This window comes from Octodon degus, unplaced genomic scaffold, assembly GCF_000260255.1.
Source record: "Octodon degus isolate 3935 unplaced genomic scaffold, OctDeg1.0 scaffold00037, whole genome shotgun sequence".
Classification (NCBI taxonomy): domain Eukaryota; kingdom Metazoa; phylum Chordata; class Mammalia; order Rodentia; family Octodontidae; genus Octodon; species Octodon degus.
In genome coordinates this window covers 6,392,497-6,398,021 of record NW_004524613.1, presented here as the reverse complement: position 1 = coordinate 6,398,021, position 5,525 = coordinate 6,392,497, and positions in this window count along the sequence as shown.

Genomic DNA, 5,525 nt, shown 5'->3' with positions numbered 1-5,525 from the left:
TGAGTCTTAATTGACCTTGGAAGGCTAGGGCCAAAATGTTGGCTTTCCTTGTAGCCCTCCTTTTTCTCTAATTTTGGTCTGCAAACTTAGGTTAACCATCCATTCTTTGGTCTCTTTGAGACAGCCTCTCACCATGCAACTCATGCTGCCCTTGAGCTCACTACATAACCCAGCTTGGTATTGAACTTTTTTTTTTTTTTTTTTCCTAGAGAAATCGGGGATTGAGCTCAGGCCTTGTGCTTTTGCACTTGCCAGGGAAGTGCTTATTCTACTGAGCAATCTCCCCAGCCCCTTGGTCTTGAACTTGTGATGATCTTTGTTATGGCTTGTGTATAGGTGCCCCCCAAAGCCTCATGCAGTCTTGGGGCTGCTTCTGGAGCTTGTGATTGATTACTATGGGTGTGGATGCTGCACCTGCCCTGGGGCAGATAATCTGCATTACAATGTAAGGAGGGAAGAGAAGCTAGCTGCTTGAGCTGCTGCCCCTCTCCCTTGTGCTCTGGCTCTTTGCTGCCACCAGGAAAGGTTGCTTTCTGCTATGTGCTGCTCTGCCTTGGACCCCGCTGAGTATGGACTGAAACCTCCAGTAACTGTGAGCTAAATAAACCTTTCCTTTCTTCATTTTGGGCATCGGGTATTTGTCCCAGCAATGAGAGAAGAGTAACTGAGACAATCCTCTTGCCTCAGACTCCTGAGTGCTGGAATTAGAGGTTATAGGTGTGTAGTACCATGCCTGGCTCAGATATTCTTTGTAATTTTTTTTTGTTTGTTTGTTTGGACCTGGGAGTCTTCAGAACCTTGTACTTGTCAGGCAGGAGCTTAAGCTGCTGAGCTATCTCCTTGGCCCTGTAAAGTTTTGTTTTTTTTCTTTTTTAGTCAAACCGGGGATTGAACTTAGGCCCTTGAGCCTGCCTGGGAAGCACTTATTCCACTGAGCCATCTCCCTGGCCTCAGGCCCTATTTTGAAGGGCTAGTCAAATAGCTCAGCAGATTAAAGGGCCTGCAAGCAGGGGCAGGGACAGGGAATTGGATCCCTGGGCCTGCCAAGCCGGCCCTGCCCCCAGGGCTCTCTGAGATGGCAACTAAGACTAGGCATGGGCTGGGGAGATATCTCAGCAGATTAAGCACCTGCCTGGCAAGTGCAAGGGCCTGAGTTCAATCCCTGGTTCGACCAAAAAAAAAAAAGAGTGGGGGTGGTTGCATGTGCCTGTAATTTCAGCACTTGGGAGGCTGTAAACAGGAGACTCATGAGTCCTATGTAGTAGTGAGACCCGGAATAACCTGTAGACCCTTCCCTAAAAATACAAAACAAAATAAAATAAAGTTGTATTTTGAGGTGGTGTCTCACAAAGTTGCCCAGGCTGGCCTGAAACTTACCATACTCTTGACTCAGCCTCTGGAATAGCTAGAATTACAGGTATGGGTTGTCACACGCTCCTTCTCTTTAAATTTTAGAGTAACTGCCCAATTGTTTTGTATAGCAGCTACTATATTAAAATAAAACACATTCATGCCTTATCAGGGTTCCAATAGTTCCACATATCAGTACTCTTTGGCATTTAAGTCATGATCATTATTTGTATGTTTTCCCTCGGATGCTTCCTGTGTGGATCTATCTCTGTACCTGGATCTATGTCCATGTCTGGTGCAATCTGGTTTTCCAAGTTCTATCTCCTGGACCTTATACAGACAAGGATTGTGAAGACCTTTGCCAACTTTGCTGCAAAATAAAGAATCCATCTGATACCTCTTATCATCGATAGCTGGTCACTCTGAGTCACTGCTCATATGGGCTCATTCACTCCTATCACTCAATCACAGGCTTTTCATTTAAAATGACTGTGAGTTGATGCTTTTGTTCGCTACTCATCATTCTCAAAGTGTATCTCCATCTTGTGATGCCTTGTCAGCAGACTCTCTCTACTGCTAGATTTGCTTAATTCCTAAATGTTTTCAGTGCTGTCTGATTGCATTCTTGTTTGCTTTTTTTTTTTTTGCGGAACTGGGGATTGAACTCAGGCCCTTGCACTTGCCAGGGAAGCACTTTTTTTTTTTTTTTTTTTTTTTTTTGGCGGAACCAAAAGCGCTTATTCCACTGAGCCATCTCACTGGCCCCAGTACTCCACTTCTTAATTTTCAATGTTTATCCCTATTGACAGCTTTCAAGATTAATATGGATATGCACATATATGAGCAGATAGGAAGATTAAGACCTAACTGGCGTCTTTTGTGAGCACTAGGGAGAAAGACGGGGTGAATGCTGAAATGCAGGGAAAATTAATACAGTTGAGATTGTATTGCTTACTGGGATATGTATTATCGATGATGGCAGGATAAATTCTGTTCTGTTTTGAGTGTTGTGCCCATGTCTGAGTGAATAAAGTTAAGGTGTCCCAGTCTCTCAGAGGTCTTTGTTGCGCGGAGACCAGAGTTCCTGGGCCTCCCACATTTTAGCCTAATTCTGTTCTCTGTTTCATCTTTGGCACCCCTTGGTAAGATATAAGCTCATAGGTTGGCTCCCTACATATGCATATGTGCATAAACACAAAGGTTTATTTTTTTGACATTTTGACAGAGGGTCTCACTATGTAGTTCAATCTGGCCCTGAACTGGAAGCAATCCTCTGCTTCCGTCTCCCACAAACTCCTTGTGCTCTTCCTGCTTCAGCCTGCCCTGAAGGCATGCACCACCACACCCTGCTCAGATCAGCATATTTTAGTGAAAAATATATTTATTTCTCTGGTCCTGCTTCTGCCATTCATTCACATTAAAAAACATTGATGAACTATTACCTGATTTGCATGAACTTGTCAAAATTCATCTATTGGCACATTGAAAAATTATGGATTGACACCAACTGCTGTGTCAGCCCAGCCCCTGGGGCACACTGAGACACTACTGAGACTGGGCGTGGTAGCAAGCGCCTAGAATCCCAGAACTTGGGAGGCTGAAAACAGGAGAATCACTACGAGTCCAATCTATGAGGTGAGACCTGATAGACCCTGTGCTAAATACATAAAAAAGAAAAAAGAAATTGTGGATTGCATGTTATAATTCTGGGTGGGGGCTATACACCTGGGACTCAATAAAAAGTACACTTTGAAAAAAATTGTGGGGGCCAGGGAAATGGCTCAGTGGAATAAGCACAAGCGCAAGGGCCTGAGTTCAATCCCTGGTTCCGCAAAAAAAAAAAAAAAAAAAAAAGAAAGAAAAAGAAAAAAATTGTGAATTTTGCTCTACATATATATTTTTTTGTTTTGTGTTTAGGACAGGGTGTACAGGGTCTCATTGCGCAGATCCAACTTGTAGTGATCCTCCTGTTTACAGCCTCCCAAGTGCTGGGATTACAAGTGTGCACCACCACGCCCAGTCTCAATTGCCATCTCAGCGCACCCCAGGGGCGGGGCCAGCACAGCAGGCTAGGGGATCCAACTCCTGGCTCCTGCATCTGCCTACATAGTGAGGCCCTGTCTCATAAAGACAAAAAAAAAAAAAAAAAGTTTTCCTGAACTACATAGTAAGGACTATACAGTCTTAACTATACAGCAAGATCCAGCCTCCCCCCAGCCAAAAAAATAAAAAGCAGGTGTGGAGGCATATGCCTGTAATACCAACACTCAGGAGACTGAGGGAGCAGGGTTGCTATGAGTTCGAGGCCAGCCTGGGCTACACAGTAAGTTTAAGTCCAGCCTGAAATGTATAACAAGGACCTGCCTCCCCAAAATAATAAACTGTATGATGTACTCCACATGTGTTTTAATTATTGTGTAGGGGTGTAGCTTAATACTGGAACACCTGGCTAGCTTGTTTAAGAATCTGGGTTCTTGCCAGGTGTAGTGGCATACACCTGTAATTCCAGCACCTGGGAGGCTGAGGCAGGAGGATCCTTGTGAGTTCGAGACCAGCCCGAGCTACAAAGTAAGTTCAAGGCCAGCCTGAGCTGCATAGTGAGACCCTGTCTCAATAAGCAAAAAGGGCTGGGGAGATAGCTCAGTAGAATAAGTGCTTTCCTGGCAAGTGTAGGGTCCTGAGTTCAATCCCTGGTACCACAAAAAAAAAAAAAAAAAAAAAAAAAGGAGGAGGAAGAAGAAGAAGAGGAAGAAGCAGCTGGGTTCTATCCCCAGTACCGGGAAAGAAAAACAAATTCACAAACAAAACTATGGCTGGGGAGATGGCTCAGTAAAATAGGCACTTGCCTAACAAGTGCAAGGTCCTGAGTTCATTCCCCGGTTCCACAAAAAAAAAAAAAAAAAAAAAGTTCAGTATCTGTCTATCATGATTTATTTATTTGTTTTTTGGCGGAACCAGGGATTGAACTCAGGCCCTTGCGCCTGCCAGGCAAGCGCTTATTCTACTGAGCTACCTCCCCGATCCCTTATTTTTTTTTATATATTTAGTACGCAGTCTACAGAGTCTCACCACACGGATCAGAATCCTAGTGATCCTCCTGTTTTCAGCCTCCCAAGTGCTGGGATTACAGGTGCATGCCACTATGCTCAGTCTTAGTTGTCATCTCAGCATGCCCCGGTGGGGCCACCATGGCACACTGGGATCAAACCCCAGTCCCTGTGTCTGTCTAAGAAGGTACTTTAATGTGCTATCTGGCCAGCTCTTGTCTATCATGTTTAAATCCCTGGGTGAGACAGGGCATGGTGGCACATGCCTATAATCTCAGCACTGGGAGGCTGAGAAAGAAGGGATCATCACAAATTTGAGACCATCCTGGGCTATGAAGTAAGCTCAGTGCCAGCCTTAAGTGCACAGCAAGAGAGTATCTCAAAAAGAAGAAAAAAAAAAAGGGCGGGGGAGATAGCTCAGTAGAATAAATGCTTGCCTGGCAAATGTAGGGCCTGAGTTCAATACCTGGTTCCACCAAAAAAAAAAAAAAAAGAAGAGAAAGGAAAAAAAGAAAAATCCCTGGGTGAAATCACCAGCATTACACACACAAATCTTTTTTTTTTTTTTTCCAGAACCAGGGATTGAACTCAGATCCTTGCGTTTGCCAGTCAAGTGTTTATCCTACTGAGCCATCTCCCTGGGCCCTACACACACTAATCTTAAGTACTTTGATGACCTATGTCAATCTGCTTCATCTAGACGACTCTGTGATCAATTCATCTCATAGTTTCAGAGGGATAAACAGGATAATTTATAGAAAATTATAAAGGGCTAGCGAGATAGCTCAGTGGACTAAAGGCCTGTTTAGGTAAACTCAGGGACAGGGGTTCCATCCCTGGCACCACATGTGGTGCTGGCCCCATCACCAGGCTTGATGAGCTGGGCCCTGAGACCTGGCATAGTGGAGTACACCTGTAGTCCCAGTGCTGGGGAGGTTGAAAGCAGGAGGATCACAACAAATCTGAGAAGTGTGAAATGCTATGAAAATGCAGTGTGGGGCTGGAGAGATGGCTCAGTGGTCTAAAGCACCTACTTGGAACAAGCTTAGCAAAAGCATCAGGGACCGCGGTTCAATCCCCCAGCACCACATGCCAGCCAGCCCTGCCCCCTGGTGGGCTGAGCTGGCC